Genomic DNA, 18,898 nt, shown 5'->3' with positions numbered 1-18,898 from the left:
GTAAGGATTTCTGAATTTCTTTGCAACTTTTGGTGCCTTAAGCTTTTCCCATCCTTTGATATCTCAACTGGTAGAGCGGAGGACTGTAGATGAGTTGTTAGGTATCCTTAGGTCGCTGGTTTGATTCCGGCTCAAAGGAGTGTGATTTTAAACTCAGCATAAATATTTTCACATTTCCTCTAGACTTCGGATTGCCAGTTAAAAAAAGCCAATAGATCAAGATACAAATATAACACTTTACACAGTGGAAGGAGCATTTGTCATATAAGAGGCTTCATTTTTACACGCTTCAATAATTATGAAAACATAGCTGAATTAAAACATTTGACTTTGGACTTCATACTTTTGATGGAAAGAAGACATGGCTTGACCCTGACGTGATTTGAACACCGAACCTTCTGATTTGGAGTCAGACACACTACCATTGCGCCACGAGGTCTTCGAAGTCAAGCTGTTGCTTACTTGGCACGGCCCTTGATGCATTCACCACAAAAAGCAGCCTAATTTTTCCCAATAACCTCAAGAGGTATGGATTTCTGAATTTCTTGCCAACTTTTGGTGCCTTAAGCTTTTCCCATCCTTTGATAACTCAGCCGGTAGATCAGATGACTGTAGATGAGTTGTTGTCCTTTGTACGGCTCTTGAAGCATTCACCACAAAAAGCAGCCTAATTTTTCCCAGTAACCTCAAAAGTTAAGGATTTCTGAATTTCTTGGAAAGTTTTGGTGCCTGGCACATTTCCCATCATTAAATAGCTCAGCTGGTAGAGTGGAGGACTCTAGACGAGATGTTGGGTATCCTAAAATCGCTGGTTCAATTCTGGCTCGAAGGAGTGTGATTTTAAACTCAGCACAAATATTTTTACATTTCCTTTAGATTTCGTATTGCCCGTTGAAAACAGCCAATAGATCAAGAAACAAATATGACACTTTACACAGTGGAAGTAGCATTTGTCATATCAGAGGCTTCTTTTTTACACACTTCAATAATTATGAAAACATAGCTGAATTAAAATATTTGACGTTGGACTTCATACTTTTGATGGAAAGAAGAGATGGCTTGACCCCGACAGTATTTGAACATGCAACCTTCTAATCTGGAGTCAGACGCGCTACCATTGTGCCCCGGGGTCTTCGAAGTCAAGTTGTTGCTTACTTGGCACGGCCCTTGATGCATTCACCACAAAAAGCAGCCTAACTTTTCCCAATAACCTCAAGAGGTAAGGATTTCTGAATTTCTTGCCAACTTTTGGTGCCTTAAGCTTTTCCCATCCTTTAATAACTCAGTTGGTAGATCAGATGACTGTAGATGAGTTGTTGTCCTTTGTACAGCACTTGATGCATTCACCACAAAAAGCAGCCTAATTTTTCCAATAACCTCAAGAGGTAAGGATTTCTGAATTTCTTGGCAACTTTTGGTGCATTAAGCTTTTCCCATCCTTCGATAGCTCAACTGGTAGAGCGGAGTACTGTAGATGAGTTGTTAGGTATCCTTAGGTCGCTGGTTTGATTCTGGCTCAAAGGAGTGTGATTTTAAACTCAGCATAAATATTTTCACATTTCCTCTAGACTTAGTATTGCCAGTTAAAAAAAGCCAATAGATCAAGATACAAATATAACACTTTACACAGTGGAAGGAGCATTTGTCATATCAGAGGCTTCTTTTTTACACGCTTCAATAATTATAAAAACATAGCTGAATTAAAATATTTGACGTTGGACTTCATACTTTTGATGGAAAGAAGAGATGGCTTGACCCCGACAGTATTTGAACATGCAACCTTCTGATCTGGAGTCAGACGTGCTACCATTGTGCCCCGGGGTCTTCAAAGTCAAGTTGTTGCTTACTTGGCACGGCCCTTGATGCATTCACCTGAAAAAGCAGCCTAATTTTTCCCAATAACCTCAAGAGGTAAGGATTTCTGAATTTCTTGCCAACTTTTGGTGCATAAAGCTCTTCCCATCCTTTAAGAACTCAGTTGGTAGATCAGATGAATGTAGATGAGTTGTTTTCCTTTGTACAGCACTTGATGCATTCACCACAAAAAGCAGCCTAATTTTTCCTATAACCTCAAGAGGTAAGGGTTTCTAAATTTCTTGGCAACTTTTGGTGCCTTAAGCTTTTCCCATCCTTTGATAACTCAGCCGGTAGATAAGATGACTGTAGATGAGTTGTTGTCTTTTGTACGGCCATTGAAGCATTCACCACAAAAAGCAGCCTAATTTTTCCCAATAACCTCAAAAGTGAAGGATTTCTGAATTTCTTGGAAAGTTTTGGTGCCTTGCCCATTTCCCATTCTTCGATAACTCAGCTGGTAGAGCGGAGGACTGTAGACGAGTTGTTGGGTATCCTTAGGTCGCTGGTTCGATTCCGGCTCAAAGGAGTGTGATTTTAAACTCAGCACAAATATTTTTACATTTCCTTTAGATTTCGTATTGCCCGTTGAAAAAAGCCAATGTATCAAGATACAAATATAACACTTTACACAGTGGAAGGAGCATTTGTCATATCAGAGGCTTCTTTATTACACGCTTCAATAATTATGAAAACATAGCTGAATTAAAACATTTGACTTCATACTTTTAATGGAAAGAGGAGATGGCTTGACCCCGATGTGATTTGAACACACAACCTTCTGATCTGGAGTCAGACGCGCTACCATTGCGCCACGAGGACTTCAAAGTAAAGTTGTTGCTTACTTGGCATGGCCCTTGATGCATTTACAACAAAAAGCAGCCTAATTTTTCCCAATAACCTCAAGAGGTAAGGATTTCTGAATTTCTTGCCAACTTTTGGTGCCTTAAGCTTTTCCCATCCTTTAATAACTCAGTTGGTAGATCAGATGACTGTAGATGAGTTGTTGTCCCTTGTACAGCCCTTGATGCATTCACCACAAAAAGCAGCCTAATTTTTCCAATAACCTCAAGAGGTAAGGATTTCTGAATTTCTTGGCAACTTTTGGTGCCTTGCACGTTTCCCATCCTTTGATAGCTCAGCTGGTAGAGCGGAGGACTGTAGATGAGTTGTTGGGTATCCTTAGGTCGCTGTTTCGATTCCGGCTCGAAGGAGTGTTATTTTAAACTCAGCACAAATATTTTTACATTTCCTTTAGATGTCGTATTGCCTGTTGAAAAAATCCAATAGATCAAGATACAAATATACGACTTCACACAGTGGAAGGAGCATTTGTCATATCAGAGGCTTTTTTATTACACGCTTCAATAATTATGAAAACATAGCTGAATTAAAACATTTGACTTCATACTTTCAATGGAAAGAGGAGATGGCTTGACCCCAACGTGATTTGAACACGCAACCTTCTGATCTGGAGTCAGAAGCGCTACCATTGCACCACCAGGTCTTCAAAGTCAAGTTGTTGCTTACTTGTCACGGCCCTTAATGCATTCACCACAAAAAGCAGCCTAATTTTTCCCAATAACCTCAAGAGGTAAGGATTTCTGAATTTCTTGCCAACTTTTGGTGCCTTAAGCTATTCCAGTCCTTTAATAACTCAGTTGGTAGATCAGATGACTGTAGATGAGTTGTTGTCCTTTGTACACCACTTGATGCATTCACCACAAAAAGCAGCCTAATTTTTCCCAATAACCTCAAAAGTTAAGGATTTCTGAATTTCTTGGAAAGTTTTGGTGCCTTGCACATTTCCCATCCTTCGATAGCTCAGCTGGTAGAGCGGAGGACTGTAGATGAGTTGTTGGGTATCCTTAGGTCGCTGGTTTGATTCTGGCTCGAAGGAGTGTGATTTTAAACTCAGCACAAATATTTTTACATTTCCTTTAGATTTCGTATTGCCCGTTGAAAAAAGCCAATGGATCAAGATACAAATATAACACTTTACACAGTAGAAGTAGCATTTGTCATATCAGAGGCTTCTTTTTTACACGCTTCAATAATTATGAAAACAGCTGAATTAAAACATTTGACGTTGGACTTCATACTTTTAATGGAAAGAAGAGATGGCTTTACCGTGATTTGTGGCCCTTGATGCATTCACCACAAAAAGCAGCCTAATTTTTCCCAGTAACCTCAAGAGGTAAGGATTTCTGAATTTCTTGCCAACTTTTGGTGCCTTAAGCTCTTCCCATTCTTTAATAACTCAGTTGGTAGATCAGATGACTGTAGATGAGTTGTTGTCCTTTGTACAGCACTTGATGCATTCACCACAAAAAGCAGCCTAATTTGACTTCATAATTTTAATGGAAAGAGGAGATGGCTTGACCCCGACGTGATTTGAACACACAACCTTCTGATCTGGAGTCAGACGCGCTACCATTGCACCACGAGGTCTACGAAGTCAAGCTGTTGCTTACTTGGCACGGCCCTTGATGCATTCACCACAAAAAGCAGCCTATTTTTTCCCAATAACCTCAAGAGGTAAGGATTTCTGAATTTCTTGCCAACTTTTGGTGCCTTAAGCTATTCCAATCCTTTGATAACTCAGCCGGTAGATCAGATGACTGTAGATGAGTTGTTGTCCTTTGTACGGCCCTTATAGCATTCACCACAAAAAGCAGCCTAATTTTTCCCTGTAACCTCAAAAGTTAAGGATTTCTGAATTTCTTGGAAAGTTTTGGTGCTTTGCACATTTCCCATCATTAGATAGCTCAGCTGGTAGAGTGGAGGACTCTAGATGAGTTGTTGGGTATCTTAAGGTCGCTGGTTCAATTCTGGCTCGAAGGAGTGTGATTTTAAACTCAGCACAAATATTTTTACATTTCCTTTAGATTTCGTATTGCCCTTTGAAAAAAGCCAATAGATCAAGAAACAAATATAACACTTTACACAGTGGAAGGAGCATTTGTCATATCAGAGGCTTCTTTTTTACATGCTTCAATAATTATGAAAACATAGCTGAATTAAAATATTTGACATTGGACTTCATACTTTTAATGGAAAGAAGAGATGGCTTGACCCCGACGTGATTTGAACACACAACCTTTTGATCTGGAGTCAGACACACTACCATTGCGCCACGAGGTCTTCGTAGTCAAGTTGTTGCTTACTTGGCACGGCCCTTGATGCATTCACCACAAAAAGCAGCCTGATTTTTCCCAATAACCTCAAGAGGTAAGGATTTCTGAATTTCTTTCCAACTTTTGGTGCCTTAAGCTATTCCAATCCTTTGATAATTCAGCCGGTAGATCAGATGACTGTAGATGAGTTGTTGTCCTTTGTACGGCCCTTGAAGCATTCACCACAAAAAGCAGCCTAATTTTTCCCAATAACCTCAAAAGTTAAGGATTTCTGAATTTCTTGGAAAGTTTTGGTGCCTTGCACATTTCCCATCCTTTGATAGCTCAGCTGGTAGAGCGGAGGACTGTAGATGAGTTGTTGGGTATCCTTAGGTCGCTGGTTCGATTCCGGCTCGAAGGAGTGTGATTTTAAACTCAGCACAAATATTTTTACATTTCCTTTAGATTTCGTATTGCCCGTTGAAAAAAGCCAATGGATCAAGATACAAATATAACACTTTACACAGTAGAAGTAGCATTTGTCATATCAGAGGCTTCTTTTTTACACGCTTCAATAATTATGAAAACATAGCTGAATTAAAACATTTGACGTTGGACTTCATACTTTTAATGGAAAAAAGAGATGGCTTGACCCCGACGTGATTTGAACACGCAACCTTCTGATCTGGAGTCAGACGCGCTACCATTGCGCCACAAGGTCTTCGCAGTCAAGTTGTTGCTTACTTGGGACGGCCCTTGAAGCATTCACCACAAAAAGCAGCCTAATTTTTCCCAATAACCTCAAAAGTTAAGGATTTCTGAATTTCTTGGAAAGTTTTGGTGCCCTGCACATTTCCCATCCTTCGATAGCTCAGCTGGTAGAGCGAAGGACTGTAGATGAGTTGTTGGGTATCCTTAGGTCGCTGGTTCGATTCCGGCTCGAAGGAGTGTGATTTTAAACTCAGCACAAATATTTTTACATTTCCTTTAGATTTCGTATTGCCCGTTGAAATAAGCCAATGGATCAAGATACAAATATAACACTTTACACAGTAGAAGTAGCATTTGTCATATCAGAGGCTTCTTTTTTATACGCTTCAATAATTATGAAAACATAGCTGAATTAAAACATTTGACGTTGGACTTCATACTTTTAATGGAAAGAAGAGATGGCTTTACAATGATTTGTGGCCCTTGATGCATTCACCACAAAAAGCAGCCTAATTTTTCCCAGTAACCTCAAGAGGTAAGGATTTCTGAACTTCTTGCCAACTTTTGGTGCCTTAAGCTCTTCCCATTCTTTAATAACTCAGTTGGTAGATCAGATGACTATAGATGAGTTGTTGTCCTTTGTACAGCACTTGATGCATTCACCACAAAAAGCAGCCTAATTTGACTTCATAATTTTAATGGAAAGAGGAGACGGCTTGACCCCGACGTGATTTGAACACGCAACCTTCTGATCTGGAGTCAGACGCGCTACCATTGCACCACAAGGTCTTCGCAGTCAAGTTGTTGCTTACTTGGGACGGCCCTTGATGCATTCACCACAAAAAGCAGCCTAATTTTTCCCAATAACCTCAAGAGGTAAGGATTTCTGAATTTCTTGCCAACTTTTGGTGCCTTAAGCTATTCCAGTCCTTTGATAACTCAGCCGGTAGATCAGATGACTGTAGATGAGTTGTTGTCCTTTGTACGGCCCTTGAAGCATTCACCACAAAAAGCAGCCTAATTTTTCCCAATAACCTCAAAAGTTAAGGATTTCTGAATTTCTTGGAAAGTTTTGGTGCCCTGCTCATTTCCCATCCTTCGATAGCTCAGCTGGTAGAGCGAAGGACTGTAGATGAGTTGTTGGGTATCCTTAGGTCGCTGGTTCGATTCCGGCTCGAAGGAGTGTGATTTTAAACTCAGCACAAATATTTTTACATTTCCTTTAGATGTCGTATTGCCCGTTGAAAAAAGCCAATGGATCAAGATACAAATATAACACTTTACACAGTAGAAGTAGCATTTGTCATATCAGAGGCTTCTTTTTTATACGCTTCAATAATTATGAAAACATAGCTGAATTAAAACATTTGACGTTGGACTTCATACTTTTAATGGAAAGAAGAGATGGCTTTACCATGATTTGTGGCCATTGATGCATTCACCACAAAAAGCAGCCTAATTTTTCCCAGTAACCTCAAGAGGTAAGGATTTCTGAATTTCTTGCCAACTTTTGGTGCCTTAAGCTCTTCCCATTCTTTAATAACTCAGTTGGTAGATCAGATGACTATAGATGAGTTGTTGTCCTTTGTACAGCACTTGATGCATTCACCACAAAAAGCAGCCTAATTTGACTTCATAATTTTAATGGAAAGAGGAGATGGCTTGACCCCGACGTGATTTGAACACGCAACCTTCTGATCTGGAGTCAGACGCGCTACCATTGCACCACGAGGTCTACGAAGTCAAGTTGTTGCTTACTTGTCACGGCCCTTGATGCATTCACCACAAAAAGCAGCCTAATTTTTCCCAATAACCTCAAGAGGTAAGGATTTCTGAATTTCTTGCCAACTTTTGGTGCCTTAAGCTATTCCAATCCTTTGATAACTCAGCCGGTAGATCAGATGACTGTAGATGAGTTGTCCCTTGTACGGCCCTTGAAGCATTCACCACAAAAAGCAGCCTAATTTTTCCCAGTAACCTCAAAAGTTAAGGATTTCTGAATTTCTTGGAAAGTTTTGGTGCCTTGCACATTTCCCATCATTAGATAGCTCAGCTGGTAGAGTGGAGGACTCTAGACAAGTTGTTGGGTATCCTAAGGTCGCTGGTTCAATTCCGGCTCGAAGGAGTGTGATTTTAAACTCAGCACAAATATTTTTACATTTCCTTTAGATTTCGTATTGCCCGTTGAAAAAAGCCAATAGATCAAGAAACAAATATAACACTTTACACAGTGGAAGGAGCATTTGTCATATCAGAGGCTTCTTTTTTACACGCTTCAATAATTATGAAAACATAGCTGAATTAAAATATTTGACATTGGACTTCATACTTTTAATGGAAAGAAGAGATGACTTGACCCCGACATGATTTGAACACGCAACCTTTTGATCTGGAGTCAGACGCGCTACCATTGCACCACGAGGTCTTCGTAGTCAAGTTGTTGCTTACTTGGCACGGCCCTTGATGCATTCACCACAAAAAGCAGCCTAATTTTTCCCAATAACCTCAAGAGGTAAGGATTTCTGAATTTCTTGGAAAGTTTTGGTGCCTTGCACATTTCCCATCCTTCGATAGCTCAGCTGGTAGAGCGGAGGACTGTAGATGAGTTGTTGGGTATCCTTAGGTCGCTGGTTCGATTCCGGCTCGAAGGAGTGTGATTTTAAACTCAGCACAAATATTTTTACATTTCCTTTAGATTTTGTATTGACCGTTGAAAAAAGCCAATGGATCAAGATACAAATATAACACTTTACACAGTAGAAGTAGCATTTGTCATATCAGAGGCTTCTTTTTTACACGCTTCAATAATTATGAAAACATAGCTGAATTAAAACATTTGACGTTGGACTTCATACTTTTAATGGAAAGAAGAGATGTCTTGACCGTGATTTGTGGCCCTTGATGCATTCACCACAAAAAGCAGCCTAATTTTTCCCAGTAACCTCAAGAAGTAAGGATTTCTGAATTTCTTGCCAACTTTTGGTGCCTTAAGCTCTTCCCATTCTTTAATAACTCAGTTGGTAGATCAGATGACTGTAGATGAGTTGTTGTCCTTTGTACAGCACTTGATGCATTCACCACAAAAAGCAGCCTAATTTGACTTCATAATTTTAATGGAAAGAGGAGATGGCTTGACCCCGACGTGATTTGAACACGCAACCTTCTGATCTGGAGTCAGACGCGCTACCATTGCGCCACGAGGTCTTCGCAGTCAAGTTGTTGCTTACTTGGCACGGCGCTTGATGCATTCACCACAAAAAGCAGCCTAATTTTTCCCAATAACCTCAAGAGGTAAGGATTTCTGAATTTCTTGCCAACTTTTGGTGCCTTAAGCTATTCCAGTCCTTTGATAATTTAGCCGGTAGATCAGATGACTGTAGATGAGTTGTTGTCCTTTGTACGGCCCTTGAAGCATTCACCACAAAAAGCAGCCTAATTTTTCCCAATAACCTCAAAAGTTAAGGATTTCTGAATTTCTTGGAAAGTTTTGGTGCCTTGCACATTTCCCATCCTTCGATAGCTCAGCTGGTAGAGCGGAGGACTGTAGATGAGTTGTTGGGTATCCTTAGGTCGCTGGTTCGATTCCGGCTCGAAGGAGTGTGATTTTAAACTCAGCACAAATATTTTTACATTTCCTTTAGATTTCGTATTGCCCGTTGAAAAAAGCCAATGGATCAAGATACAAATATAACACTTTACACAGTAGAAGTAGCATTTGTCATATCAGAGGCTTCTTTTTTACACGCTTCAATAATTATGAAAACATAGCTGAATTAAAATATTTGACATTGGACTTCATACTTTTAATGGAAAGAAGAGATGACTTGACCCCGACGTGATTTGAACACGCAACCTTTTGATCTGGAGTCAGACGCGCTACCATTGCACCACGAGGTCTTCGTAGTCAAGTTGTTGCTTACTTGGCACGGCCCTTGATGCATTCACCACAAAAAGCAGCCTAATTTTTCCCAATAACCTCAAGAGGTAAGGATTTCTGAATTTCTTGGAAAGTTTTGGTGCCTTGCACATTTCCCATCCTTCGATAGCTCAGCTGGTAGAGCGGAGGACTGTAGATGAGTTGTTGGGTATCCTTAGGTCGCTGGTTCGATTCCGGCTCGAAGGAGTGTGATTTTAAACTCAGCACAAATATTTTTACATTTCCTTTAGATTTTGTATTGACCGTTGAAAAAAGCCAATGGATCAAGATACAAATATAACACTTTACACAGTAGAAGTAGCATTTGTCATATCAGAGGCTTCTTTTTTACACGCTTCAATAATTATGAAAACATAGCTGAACTAAAACATTTGACGTTGGACTTCATACTTTTAATGGAAAGAAGAGATGTCTTGACCGTGATTTGTGGCCCTTGATGCATTCACCACAAAAAGCAGCCTAATTTTTCCCAGTAACCTCAAGAAGTAAGGATTTCTGAATTTCTTGCCAACTTTTGGTGCCTTAAGCTCTTCCCATTCTTTAATAACTCAGTTGGTAGATCAGATGACTGTAGATGAGTTGTTGTCCTTTGTACAGCACTTGATGCATTCACCACAAAAAGCAGCCTAATTTGACTTCATAATTTTAATGGAAAGAGGAGATGGCTCGACCCCGACGTGATTTGAACACGCAACCTTCTGATCTGGAGTCAGACGCGCTACCATTGCGCCACGAGGTCTTCGCAGTCAAGTTGTTGCTTACTTGGCACGGCGCTTGATGCATTCACCACAAAAAGCAGCCTAATTTTTCCCAATAACCTCAAGAGGTAAGGATTTCTGAATTTCTTGCCAACTTTTGGTGCCTTAAGCTATTCCAGTCCTTTGATAACTCAGCCGGTAGATCAGATGACTGTAGATGAGTTGTTGTCCTTTGTACGGCCCTTGAAGCATTCACCACAAAAAGCAGCCTAATTTTTCCCAGTAACCTCAAAAGTTAAGGATTTCTGAATTTCTTGGAAAGTTTTGGTGCCTTGCACATTTCCCATCCTTCGATAGCTCAGCTGGTAGAGCGGAGGACTGTAGATGAGTTGTTGGGTATCCTTAGGTCGCTGGTTCAATTCTGGCTCGAAGGAGTGTGATTTTAAACTCAGCACAAATATTTTTACATTTCCTTTAGATTTCGTATTGCCCGTTGAAAAAAGCCAATAGATCAAGAAACAAATATAACACTTTACACAGTGGAAGGAGCATTTGTCATATCAGAGGCTTCTTTTTTACACGCTTCAATAATTATGAAAACATAGCTGAATTAAAATATTTGACATTGGACTTCATACTTTTAATGGAAAGAAGAGATGACTTGACCCCGACATGATTTGAACACGCAACCTTTTGATCTGGAGTCAGACGCGCTACCATTGCACCACGAGGTCTTCGTAGTCAAGTTGTTGCTTACTTGGCACGGCCCTTGATGCATTCACCACAAAAAGCAGCCTAATTTTTCCCAATAACCTCAAGAGGTAAGGATTTCTGAATTTCTTGGAAAGTTTTGGTGCCTTGCACATTTCCCATCCTTCGATAGCTCAGCTGGTAGAGCGGAGGACTGTAGATGAGTTGTTGGGTATCCTTAGGTCGCTGGTTCGATTCCGGCTCGAAGGAGTGTGATTTTAAACTCAGCACAAATATTTTTACATTTCCTTTAGATTTTGTATTGACCGTTGAAAAAAGCCAATGGATCAAGATACAAATATAACACTTTACACAGTAGAAGTAGCATTTGTCATATCAGAGGCTTCTTTTTTACACGCTTCAATAATTATGAAAACATAGCTGAATTAAAACATTTGACGTTGGACTTCATACTTTTAATGGAAAGAAGAGATGTCTTGACCGTGATTTGTGGCCCTTGATGCATTCACCACAAAAAGCAGCCTAATTTTTCCCAGTAACCTCAAGAAGTAAGGATTTCTGAATTTCTTGCCAACTTTTGGTGCCTTAAGCTCTTCCCATTCTTTAATAACTCAGTTGGTAGATCAGATGACTGTAGATGAGTTGTTGTCCTTTGTACAGCACTTGATGCATTCACCACAAAAAGCAGCCTAATTTGACTTCATAATTTTAATGGAAAGAGGAGATGGCTTGACCCCGACGTGATTTGAACACGCAACCTTCTGATCTGGAGTCAGACGCGCTACCATTGCGCCACGAGGTCTTCGCAGTCAAGTTGTTGCTTACTTGGCACGGCGCTTGATGCATTCACCACAAAAAGCAGCCTAATTTTTCCCAATAACCTCAAGAGGTAAGGATTTCTGAATTTCTTGCCAACTTTTGGTGCCTTAAGCTATTCCAGTCCTTTGATAACTCAGCCGGTAGATCAGATGACTGTAGATGAGTTGTTGTCCTTTGTACGGCCCTTGAAGCATTCACCACAAAAAGCAGCCTAATTTTTCCCAATAACCTCAAAAGTTAAGGATTTCTGAATTTCTTGGAAAGTTTTGGTGCCTTGCACATTTCCCATCCTTCGATAGCTCAGCTGGTAGAGCGGAGGACTGTAGATGAGTTGTTGGGTATCCTTAGGTCGCTGGTTCGATTCCGGCTCGAAGGAGTGTGATTTTAAACTCAGCACAAATATTTTTACATTTCCTTTAGATTTCGTATTGCCCGTTGAAAAAAGCCAATGGATCAAGATACAAATATAACACTTTACACAGTAGAAGTAGCATTTGTCATATCAGAGGCTTCTTTTTTACACGCTTCAATAATTATGAAAACATAGCTGAATTAAAATATTTGACATTGGACTTCATACTTTTAATGGAAAGAAGAGATGACTTGACCCCGACGTGATTTGAACACGCAACCTTTTGATCTGGAGTCAGACGCGCTACCATTGCACCACGAGGTCTTCGTAGTCAAGTTGTTGCTTACTTGGCACGGCCCTTGATGCATTCACCACAAAAAGCAGCCTAATTTTTCCCAATAACCTCAAGAGGTAAGGATTTCTGAATTTCTTGGAAAGTTTTGGTGCCTTGCACATTTCCCATCCTTCGATAGCTCAGCTGGTAGAGCGGAGGACTGTAGATGAGTTGTTGGGTATCCTTAGGTCGCTGGTTCGATTCCGGCTCGAAGGAGTGTGATTTTAAACTCAGCACAAATATTTTTACATTTCCTTTAGATTTTGTATTGACCGTTGAAAAAAGCCAATGGATCAAGATACAAATATAACACTTTACACAGTAGAAGTAGCATTTGTCATATCAGAGGCTTCTTTTTTACACGCTTCAATAATTATGAAAACATAGCTGAACTAAAACATTTGACGTTGGACTTCATACTTTTAATGGAAAGAAGAGATGTCTTGACCGTGATTTGTGGCCCTTGATGCATTCACCACAAAAAGCAGCCTAATTTTTCCCAGTAACCTCAAGAAGTAAGGATTTCTGAATTTCTTGCCAACTTTTGGTGCCTTAAGCTCTTCCCATTCTTTAATAACTCAGTTGGTAGATCAGATGACTGTAGATGAGTTGTTGTCCTTTGTACAGCACTTGATGCATTCACCACAAAAAGCAGCCTAATTTGACTTCATAATTTTAATGGAAAGAGGAGATGGCTCGACCCCGACGTGATTTGAACACGCAACCTTCTGATCTGGAGTCAGACGCGCTACCATTGCGCCACGAGGTCTTCGCAGTCAAGTTGTTGCTTACTTGGCACGGCGCTTGATGCATTCACCACAAAAAGCAGCCTAATTTTTCCCAATAACCTCAAGAGGTAAGGATTTCTGAATTTCTTGCCAACTTTTGGTGCCTTAAGCTATTCCAGTCCTTTGATAACTCAGCCGGTAGATCAGATGACTGTAGATGAGTTGTTGTCCTTTGTACGGCCCTTGAAGCACTCACCACAAAAAGCAGCCTAATTTTTCCCAATAACCTCAAAAGTTAAGGATTTCTGAATTTCTTGGAAAATTTTGGTGCCTTGCACATTTCCCATCCTTCGATAGCTCAGCTGGTAGAGCGGAGGACTGTAGATGAGTTGTTGGGTATCCTTAGGTCGCTGGTTCGATTCCGGCTCGAAGGAGTGTGATTTTAAACTCAGCACAAATATTTTTACATTTCCTTTAGATTTCGTATTGCCCGTTGAAAAAAGCCAATGGATCAAGATACAAATATAACACTTTACACAGTAGAAGTAGCATTTGTCATATCAGAGGCTTCTTTTTTACACGCTTCAATAATTATGAAAACATAGCTGAATTAAAACATTTGACGTTGGACTTCATACTTTTAATGGAAAAAAAAGATGGCTTGACCCCGACGTGATTTGAACACGCAACCTTCTGATCTGGAGTCAGACGCGCTACCATTGCGCCACGAGGTCTTCGCAGTCAAGTTGTTGCTTACTTGGCACGGCGCTTGATGCATTCACCACAAAAAGCAGCCTAATTTTTCCCAATAACCTCAAGAGGTAAGGATTTCTGAATTTCTTGCCAACTTTTGGTGCCTTAAGCTATTCCAGTCCTTTGATAACTCAGCCGGTAGATCAGATGACTGTAGATGAGTTGTTGTCCTTTGTACGGCCCTTGAAGCATTCACCACAAAAAGCAGCCTAATTTTTCTCAATAACCTCAAAAGTTAAGGATTTCTGAATTTCTTGGAAAGTTTTGGTGCCTTGCACATTTCCCATCCTTCGATAGCTCAACTGGTAGAGCGGAGGACTGTAGATGAGTTGTTGGGTATCCTTAGGTCGCTGGTTCGATTCCGGCTCGAAGGAGTGTGATTTTAAACTCAGCACAAATATTTTTACATTTCCTTTAGATTTCGTATTGCCCGTTGAAAAAAGCCAATGGATCAAGATACAAATATAACACTTTACACAGTAGAAGTAGCATTTGTCATATCAGAGGCTTCTTTTTTACACGCTTCAATAATTATGAAAACATAGCTGAATTAAAACATTTGACGTTGGACTTCATACTTTTAATGGAAAGAAGAGATGGCTTGACCGTGATTTGTGGCCCTTGATGCATTCACCACAAAAAGCAGCCTAATTTTTCCCAGTAACCTCAAGAAGTAAGGATTTCTGAATTTCTTGCCAACTTTTGGTGCCTTAAGCTCTTCCCATTCTTTAATAACTCAGTTGGTAGATCAGATGACTGTAAATGAGTTGTTGTCCTTTGTACAGCACTTGATGCATTCACCACAAAAAGCAGCCTAATTTGACTTCATAGTTCTAATGGAAAGAGGAGATGGCTTGACCCCGACGTGATTTGAACACGCAACCTTCTGATCTGGAGTCAGACGCGCTACCATTGCGCCACGAGGTCTTCGCAGTCAAGTTGTTGCTTACTTGGCACGGCGCTTAATGCATTCACCACAAAAAGCAGCCTAATTTTTCCCAATAACCTCAAGAGGTAAGGATTTCTGAATTTCTTGCCAACTTTTGGTGCCTTAAGCTATTCCAGTCCTTTGATAATTCAGCCGGTAGATCAGATGACTGTAGATGAGTTGTTGTCCTTTGTACGGCCCTTGAAGCATTCACCACAAAAAGCAGCCTAATTTTTCCCAATAACCTCAAAAGTTAAGGATTTCTGAATTTCTTGGAAAGTTTTGGTGCCTTGCACATTTCCCATCCTTCGATAGCTCAGCTGGTAGAGCGGAGGACTGTAGATGAGTTGTTGGGTATCCTTAGGTCGCTGGTTCGATTCCGGCTCGAAGGAGTGTGATTTTAAACTCAGCACAAATATTTTTACATTTCCTTTAGATTTCGTATTGCCCGTTGAAAAAAGCCAATGGATCAAGATACAAATATAACACTTTACACAGTAGAAGTAGCATTTGTCATATCAGAGGCTTCTTTTTTACACGCTTCAATAATTATGAAAACATAGCTGAATTAAAACATTTGACGTTGGACTTCATACTTTTAATGGAAAAAAGAGATGGCTTGACCCCGACGTGATTTGAACACGCAACCTTCTGATCTGGAGTCAGACGCGCTACCATTGCGCCACAAGGTCTTCGCAGTCAAGTTGTTGCTTACTTGGCACGGCCCTTGAAGCATTCACCACAAAAAGCAGCCTAATTTTTCCCAATAACCTCAAAAGTTAAGGATTTCTGAATTTCTTGGAAAGTTTTGGTGCCCTGCACATTTCCCATCCTTCGATAGCTCAGCTGGTAGAGCGAAGGACTGTAGATGAGTTGTTGGGTATCCTTAGGTCGCTGGTTCGATTCCGGCTCGAAGGAGTGTGATTTTAAACTCAGCACAAATATTTTTACATTTCCTTTAGATTTCGTATTGCCCGTTGAAATAAGCCAATGGATCAAGATACAAATATAACACTTTACACAGTAGAAGTAGCATTTGTCATATCAGAGGCTTCTTTTTTATACGCTTCAATAATTATGAAAACATAGCTGAATTAAAACATTTGACGTTGGACTTCATACTTTTAATGGAAAGAAGAGATGGCTTTACAATGATTTGTGGCCCTTGATGCATTCACCACAAAAAGCAGCCTAATTTTTCCCAGTAACCTCAAGAGGTAAGGATTTCTGAATTTCTTGCCAACTTTTGGTGCCTTAAGCTCTTCCCATTCTTTAATAACTCAGTTGGTAGATCAGATGACTATAGATGAGTTGTTGTCCTTTGTACAGCACTTGATGCATTCACCACAAAAAGCAGCCTAATTTGACTTCATAATTTTAATGGAAAGAGGAGATGGCTTGACCCCGACGTGATTTGAACACGCAACCTTCTGATCTGGAGTCAGACGCGCTACCATTGCGCCACGAGGTCTTCGCAGTCAAGTTGTTGCTTACTTGGCACGGCGCTTAATGCATTCACCACAAAAAGCAGCCTAATTTTTCCCAATAACCTCAAGAGGTAAGGATTTCTGAATTTCTTGCCAACTTTTGGTGCCTTAAGCTATTCCAGTCCTTTGATAATTCAGCCGGTAGATCAGATGACTGTAGATGAGTTGTTGTCCTTTGTACGGCCCTTGAAGCATTCACCACAAAAAGCAGCCTAATTTTTCCCAATAACCTCAAAAGTTAAGGATTTCTGAATTTCTTGGAAAGTTTTGGTGCCTTGCACATTTCCCATCCTTCGATAGCTCAGCTGGTAGAGCGGAGGACTGTAGATGAGTTGTTGGGTATCCTTAGGTCGCTGGTTCGATTCCGGCTCGAAGGAGTGTGATTTTAAACTCAGCACAAATATTTTTACATTTCCTTTAGATTTCGTATTGCCCGTTGAAAAAAGCCAATGGATCAAGATACAAATATAACACTTTACACAGTAGAAGTAGCATTTGTCATATCAGAGGCTTCTTTTTTACACGCTTCAATAATTATGAAAACATAGCTGAATTAAAACATTTGACGTTGGACTTCATACTTTTAATGGAAAAAAGAGATGGCTTGACCCCGACGTGATTTGAACACGCAACCTTCTGATCTGGAGTCAGACGCGCTACCATTGCGCCACAAGGTCTTCGCAGTCAAGTTGTTGCTTACTTGGCACGGCCCTTGAAGCATTCACCACAAAAAGCAGCCTAATTTTTCCCAATAACCTCAAAAGTTAAGGATTTCTGAATTTCTTGGAAAGTTTTGGTGCCCTGCACATTTCCCATCCTTCGATAGCTCAGCTGGTAGAGCGAAGGACTGTAGATGAGTTGTTGGGTATCCTTAGGTCGCTGGTTCGATTCCGGCTCGAAGGAGTGTGATTTTAAACTCAGCACAAATATTTTTACATTTCCTTTAGATTTCGTATTGCCCGTTGAAATAAGCCAATGGATCAAGATACAAATATAACACTTTACACAGTAGAAGTAGCATTTGTCATATCAGAGGCTTCTTTTTTATACGCTTCAATAATTATGAAAACATAGCTGAATTAAAACATTTGACGTTGGACTTCATACTTTTAATGGAAAGAAGAGATGGCTTTACAATGATTTGTGGCCCTTGATGCATTCACCACAAAAAGCAGCCTAATTTTTCCCAGTAACCTCAAGAGGTAAGGATTTCTGAATTTCTTGCCAACTTTTGGTGCCTTAAGCTCTTCCCATTCTTTAATAACTCAGTTGGTAGATCAGATGACTATAGATGAGTTGTTGTCCTTTGTACAGCACTTGATGCATTCACCACAAAAAGCAGCCTAATTTGACTTCATAATTTTAATGGAAAGAGGAGATGGCTTGACCCCGACGTGATTTGAACACGCAACCTTCTGATCTGGAGTCAGACGCGCTACCATTGCGCCACAAGGTCTTCGCAGTCAAGTTGTTGCTTACTTGGGACGGCCCTTGATGCATTCACCACAAAAAGCAGCCTAATTTTTCCCAATAACCTCAAGAGGTAAGGATTTCTGAATTTCTTGCCAACTTTTGGTGCCTTAAGCTATTCCAGTCCTTTGATAACTCAGCCGGTAGATCAGATGACTGTAGATGAGTTGTTGTCCTTTGTACGGCCCTTGAAGCATTCACCACAAAAAGCAGCCTAATTTTTCCCAATAACCTCAAAAGTTAAGGATTTCTGAATTTCTTGGAAAGTTTTGGTGCCCTGCACATTTACCATCCTTCGATAGCTCAGCTGGTAGAGCGAAGGACTGTAGATGAGTTGTTGGGTATCCTTAGGTCGCTGGTTCGATTCCGGCTCGAAGGAGTGTGATTTTAAACTCAGCACAAATATTTTTACATTTCCTTTAGATGTCGTATTGCCCGTTGAAAAAAGCCAATGGATCAAGATACAAATATAACACTTTACACAGTAGAAGTAGCATTTGTCATATCAGAGGCTTCTTTTTTATACGCTTCAATAATTATGAAAACATAGCTGAATTAAAACATTTGACGTTGGACTTCATACTTTTAATGGAAAGAAGAGATGGCTTTACCATGATTTGTGGCCATTGATGCATTCACCACAAAAAGCAGCCTAATTTTTCCCAGTAACCTCAAGAGGTAAGGATTTCTGAATTTCTTGCCAACTTTTGGTGCCTTAAGCTCTTCCCATTCTTTAATAACTCAGTTGGTAGATCAGATGACTATAGATGAGTTGTTGTCCTTTGTACAGCACTTGATGCATTCACCACAAAAAGCAGCCTAATTTGACTTCATAATTTTAATGGAAAGAGGAGATGGCTTGACCCCGACGTGATTTGAACATGCAACCTTCTGATCTGGAGTCAGACGCGCTACCATTGCACCACGAGGTCTACGAAGTCAAGTTGTTGCTTACTTGTCACGGCCCTTGATGCATTCACCACAAAAAGCAGCCTAATTT

General features: G+C 40.3%; 39 non-coding genes across 39 annotated transcripts; 17 read left to right on the top strand and 22 right to left on the bottom strand.

Annotated features, from left to right (window-relative positions):
• Window positions 1–2,604: 2,604 nt before the first annotated feature.
• trnaw-cca (transfer RNA tryptophan (anticodon CCA)) lies at window positions 2,605–2,676 on the bottom strand. Its single transcript has one exon. It is a non-coding gene; the product is annotated as a tRNA-Trp (tRNA).
• A 613-nt stretch (window positions 2,677–3,289) lies between these two features.
• Window positions 3,290–3,361, bottom strand: trnaw-cca (transfer RNA tryptophan (anticodon CCA)). The gene has a single exon. It is a non-coding gene; the product is annotated as a tRNA-Trp (tRNA).
• Window positions 3,362–4,233: 872 nt separating this feature from the next.
• On the bottom strand, window positions 4,234–4,305 carry trnaw-cca (transfer RNA tryptophan (anticodon CCA)). Its single transcript has one exon. It is a non-coding gene; the product is annotated as a tRNA-Trp (tRNA).
• A 621-nt stretch (window positions 4,306–4,926) lies between these two features.
• Window positions 4,927–4,998, bottom strand: trnaw-cca (transfer RNA tryptophan (anticodon CCA)). Its single transcript has one exon. It is a non-coding gene; the product is annotated as a tRNA-Trp (tRNA).
• A 306-nt stretch (window positions 4,999–5,304) lies between these two features.
• trnay-gua (transfer RNA tyrosine (anticodon GUA)) lies at window positions 5,305–5,391 on the top strand. The gene is given in 2 exon segments: window positions 5,305–5,341; window positions 5,356–5,391. It is a non-coding gene; the product is annotated as a tRNA-Tyr (tRNA).
• A 228-nt stretch (window positions 5,392–5,619) lies between these two features.
• trnaw-cca (transfer RNA tryptophan (anticodon CCA)) lies at window positions 5,620–5,691 on the bottom strand. Its single transcript has one exon. It is a non-coding gene; the product is annotated as a tRNA-Trp (tRNA).
• Window positions 5,692–5,830: 139 nt separating this feature from the next.
• Window positions 5,831–5,917, top strand: trnay-gua (transfer RNA tyrosine (anticodon GUA)). Its single transcript is given in 2 exon segments — window positions 5,831–5,867; window positions 5,882–5,917. It is a non-coding gene; the product is annotated as a tRNA-Tyr (tRNA).
• Window positions 5,918–6,398: 481 nt separating this feature from the next.
• On the bottom strand, window positions 6,399–6,470 carry trnaw-cca (transfer RNA tryptophan (anticodon CCA)). The gene has a single exon. It is a non-coding gene; the product is annotated as a tRNA-Trp (tRNA).
• Window positions 6,471–6,776: 306 nt separating this feature from the next.
• On the top strand, window positions 6,777–6,863 carry trnay-gua (transfer RNA tyrosine (anticodon GUA)). Its single transcript is given in 2 exon segments — window positions 6,777–6,813; window positions 6,828–6,863. It is a non-coding gene; the product is annotated as a tRNA-Tyr (tRNA).
• A 481-nt stretch (window positions 6,864–7,344) lies between these two features.
• trnaw-cca (transfer RNA tryptophan (anticodon CCA)) lies at window positions 7,345–7,416 on the bottom strand. The gene has a single exon. It is a non-coding gene; the product is annotated as a tRNA-Trp (tRNA).
• A 618-nt stretch (window positions 7,417–8,034) lies between these two features.
• On the bottom strand, window positions 8,035–8,106 carry trnaw-cca (transfer RNA tryptophan (anticodon CCA)). Its single transcript has one exon. It is a non-coding gene; the product is annotated as a tRNA-Trp (tRNA).
• Window positions 8,107–8,245: 139 nt separating this feature from the next.
• On the top strand, window positions 8,246–8,332 carry trnay-gua (transfer RNA tyrosine (anticodon GUA)). Its single transcript is given in 2 exon segments — window positions 8,246–8,282; window positions 8,297–8,332. It is a non-coding gene; the product is annotated as a tRNA-Tyr (tRNA).
• A 481-nt stretch (window positions 8,333–8,813) lies between these two features.
• trnaw-cca (transfer RNA tryptophan (anticodon CCA)) lies at window positions 8,814–8,885 on the bottom strand. Its single transcript has one exon. It is a non-coding gene; the product is annotated as a tRNA-Trp (tRNA).
• Window positions 8,886–9,191: 306 nt separating this feature from the next.
• Window positions 9,192–9,278, top strand: trnay-gua (transfer RNA tyrosine (anticodon GUA)). Its single transcript is given in 2 exon segments — window positions 9,192–9,228; window positions 9,243–9,278. It is a non-coding gene; the product is annotated as a tRNA-Tyr (tRNA).
• A 228-nt stretch (window positions 9,279–9,506) lies between these two features.
• Window positions 9,507–9,578, bottom strand: trnaw-cca (transfer RNA tryptophan (anticodon CCA)). The gene has a single exon. It is a non-coding gene; the product is annotated as a tRNA-Trp (tRNA).
• Window positions 9,579–9,717: 139 nt separating this feature from the next.
• On the top strand, window positions 9,718–9,804 carry trnay-gua (transfer RNA tyrosine (anticodon GUA)). The gene is given in 2 exon segments: window positions 9,718–9,754; window positions 9,769–9,804. It is a non-coding gene; the product is annotated as a tRNA-Tyr (tRNA).
• A 481-nt stretch (window positions 9,805–10,285) lies between these two features.
• trnaw-cca (transfer RNA tryptophan (anticodon CCA)) lies at window positions 10,286–10,357 on the bottom strand. Its single transcript has one exon. It is a non-coding gene; the product is annotated as a tRNA-Trp (tRNA).
• A 306-nt stretch (window positions 10,358–10,663) lies between these two features.
• On the top strand, window positions 10,664–10,750 carry trnay-gua (transfer RNA tyrosine (anticodon GUA)). Its single transcript is given in 2 exon segments — window positions 10,664–10,700; window positions 10,715–10,750. It is a non-coding gene; the product is annotated as a tRNA-Tyr (tRNA).
• A 228-nt stretch (window positions 10,751–10,978) lies between these two features.
• On the bottom strand, window positions 10,979–11,050 carry trnaw-cca (transfer RNA tryptophan (anticodon CCA)). Its single transcript has one exon. It is a non-coding gene; the product is annotated as a tRNA-Trp (tRNA).
• Window positions 11,051–11,189: 139 nt separating this feature from the next.
• trnay-gua (transfer RNA tyrosine (anticodon GUA)) lies at window positions 11,190–11,276 on the top strand. The gene is given in 2 exon segments: window positions 11,190–11,226; window positions 11,241–11,276. It is a non-coding gene; the product is annotated as a tRNA-Tyr (tRNA).
• Window positions 11,277–11,757: 481 nt separating this feature from the next.
• On the bottom strand, window positions 11,758–11,829 carry trnaw-cca (transfer RNA tryptophan (anticodon CCA)). Its single transcript has one exon. It is a non-coding gene; the product is annotated as a tRNA-Trp (tRNA).
• Window positions 11,830–12,135: 306 nt separating this feature from the next.
• Window positions 12,136–12,222, top strand: trnay-gua (transfer RNA tyrosine (anticodon GUA)). The gene is given in 2 exon segments: window positions 12,136–12,172; window positions 12,187–12,222. It is a non-coding gene; the product is annotated as a tRNA-Tyr (tRNA).
• A 228-nt stretch (window positions 12,223–12,450) lies between these two features.
• trnaw-cca (transfer RNA tryptophan (anticodon CCA)) lies at window positions 12,451–12,522 on the bottom strand. The gene has a single exon. It is a non-coding gene; the product is annotated as a tRNA-Trp (tRNA).
• A 139-nt stretch (window positions 12,523–12,661) lies between these two features.
• On the top strand, window positions 12,662–12,748 carry trnay-gua (transfer RNA tyrosine (anticodon GUA)). Its single transcript is given in 2 exon segments — window positions 12,662–12,698; window positions 12,713–12,748. It is a non-coding gene; the product is annotated as a tRNA-Tyr (tRNA).
• Window positions 12,749–13,229: 481 nt separating this feature from the next.
• Window positions 13,230–13,301, bottom strand: trnaw-cca (transfer RNA tryptophan (anticodon CCA)). Its single transcript has one exon. It is a non-coding gene; the product is annotated as a tRNA-Trp (tRNA).
• A 306-nt stretch (window positions 13,302–13,607) lies between these two features.
• Window positions 13,608–13,694, top strand: trnay-gua (transfer RNA tyrosine (anticodon GUA)). The gene is given in 2 exon segments: window positions 13,608–13,644; window positions 13,659–13,694. It is a non-coding gene; the product is annotated as a tRNA-Tyr (tRNA).
• Window positions 13,695–13,922: 228 nt separating this feature from the next.
• Window positions 13,923–13,994, bottom strand: trnaw-cca (transfer RNA tryptophan (anticodon CCA)). Its single transcript has one exon. It is a non-coding gene; the product is annotated as a tRNA-Trp (tRNA).
• Window positions 13,995–14,300: 306 nt separating this feature from the next.
• Window positions 14,301–14,387, top strand: trnay-gua (transfer RNA tyrosine (anticodon GUA)). Its single transcript is given in 2 exon segments — window positions 14,301–14,337; window positions 14,352–14,387. It is a non-coding gene; the product is annotated as a tRNA-Tyr (tRNA).
• A 481-nt stretch (window positions 14,388–14,868) lies between these two features.
• On the bottom strand, window positions 14,869–14,940 carry trnaw-cca (transfer RNA tryptophan (anticodon CCA)). The gene has a single exon. It is a non-coding gene; the product is annotated as a tRNA-Trp (tRNA).
• A 306-nt stretch (window positions 14,941–15,246) lies between these two features.
• On the top strand, window positions 15,247–15,333 carry trnay-gua (transfer RNA tyrosine (anticodon GUA)). The gene is given in 2 exon segments: window positions 15,247–15,283; window positions 15,298–15,333. It is a non-coding gene; the product is annotated as a tRNA-Tyr (tRNA).
• A 228-nt stretch (window positions 15,334–15,561) lies between these two features.
• Window positions 15,562–15,633, bottom strand: trnaw-cca (transfer RNA tryptophan (anticodon CCA)). The gene has a single exon. It is a non-coding gene; the product is annotated as a tRNA-Trp (tRNA).
• A 139-nt stretch (window positions 15,634–15,772) lies between these two features.
• On the top strand, window positions 15,773–15,859 carry trnay-gua (transfer RNA tyrosine (anticodon GUA)). Its single transcript is given in 2 exon segments — window positions 15,773–15,809; window positions 15,824–15,859. It is a non-coding gene; the product is annotated as a tRNA-Tyr (tRNA).
• A 481-nt stretch (window positions 15,860–16,340) lies between these two features.
• Window positions 16,341–16,412, bottom strand: trnaw-cca (transfer RNA tryptophan (anticodon CCA)). The gene has a single exon. It is a non-coding gene; the product is annotated as a tRNA-Trp (tRNA).
• Window positions 16,413–16,718: 306 nt separating this feature from the next.
• Window positions 16,719–16,805, top strand: trnay-gua (transfer RNA tyrosine (anticodon GUA)). Its single transcript is given in 2 exon segments — window positions 16,719–16,755; window positions 16,770–16,805. It is a non-coding gene; the product is annotated as a tRNA-Tyr (tRNA).
• Window positions 16,806–17,033: 228 nt separating this feature from the next.
• Window positions 17,034–17,105, bottom strand: trnaw-cca (transfer RNA tryptophan (anticodon CCA)). Its single transcript has one exon. It is a non-coding gene; the product is annotated as a tRNA-Trp (tRNA).
• Window positions 17,106–17,244: 139 nt separating this feature from the next.
• trnay-gua (transfer RNA tyrosine (anticodon GUA)) lies at window positions 17,245–17,331 on the top strand. The gene is given in 2 exon segments: window positions 17,245–17,281; window positions 17,296–17,331. It is a non-coding gene; the product is annotated as a tRNA-Tyr (tRNA).
• A 481-nt stretch (window positions 17,332–17,812) lies between these two features.
• On the bottom strand, window positions 17,813–17,884 carry trnaw-cca (transfer RNA tryptophan (anticodon CCA)). The gene has a single exon. It is a non-coding gene; the product is annotated as a tRNA-Trp (tRNA).
• A 306-nt stretch (window positions 17,885–18,190) lies between these two features.
• trnay-gua (transfer RNA tyrosine (anticodon GUA)) lies at window positions 18,191–18,277 on the top strand. The gene is given in 2 exon segments: window positions 18,191–18,227; window positions 18,242–18,277. It is a non-coding gene; the product is annotated as a tRNA-Tyr (tRNA).
• Window positions 18,278–18,758: 481 nt separating this feature from the next.
• Window positions 18,759–18,830, bottom strand: trnaw-cca (transfer RNA tryptophan (anticodon CCA)). The gene has a single exon. It is a non-coding gene; the product is annotated as a tRNA-Trp (tRNA).
• Between the last annotated feature and the right edge of the window lie 68 nt (window positions 18,831–18,898).

This window comes from Carassius carassius, chromosome 23 (genome assembly GCF_963082965.1).
Source record: "Carassius carassius chromosome 23, fCarCar2.1, whole genome shotgun sequence".
Lineage (NCBI taxonomy): Eukaryota > Metazoa > Chordata > Actinopteri > Cypriniformes > Cyprinidae > Carassius > Carassius carassius.
Note: the sequence above shows the minus strand (reverse complement) of the source record. Positions and strands in the feature narration are given on the sequence as shown.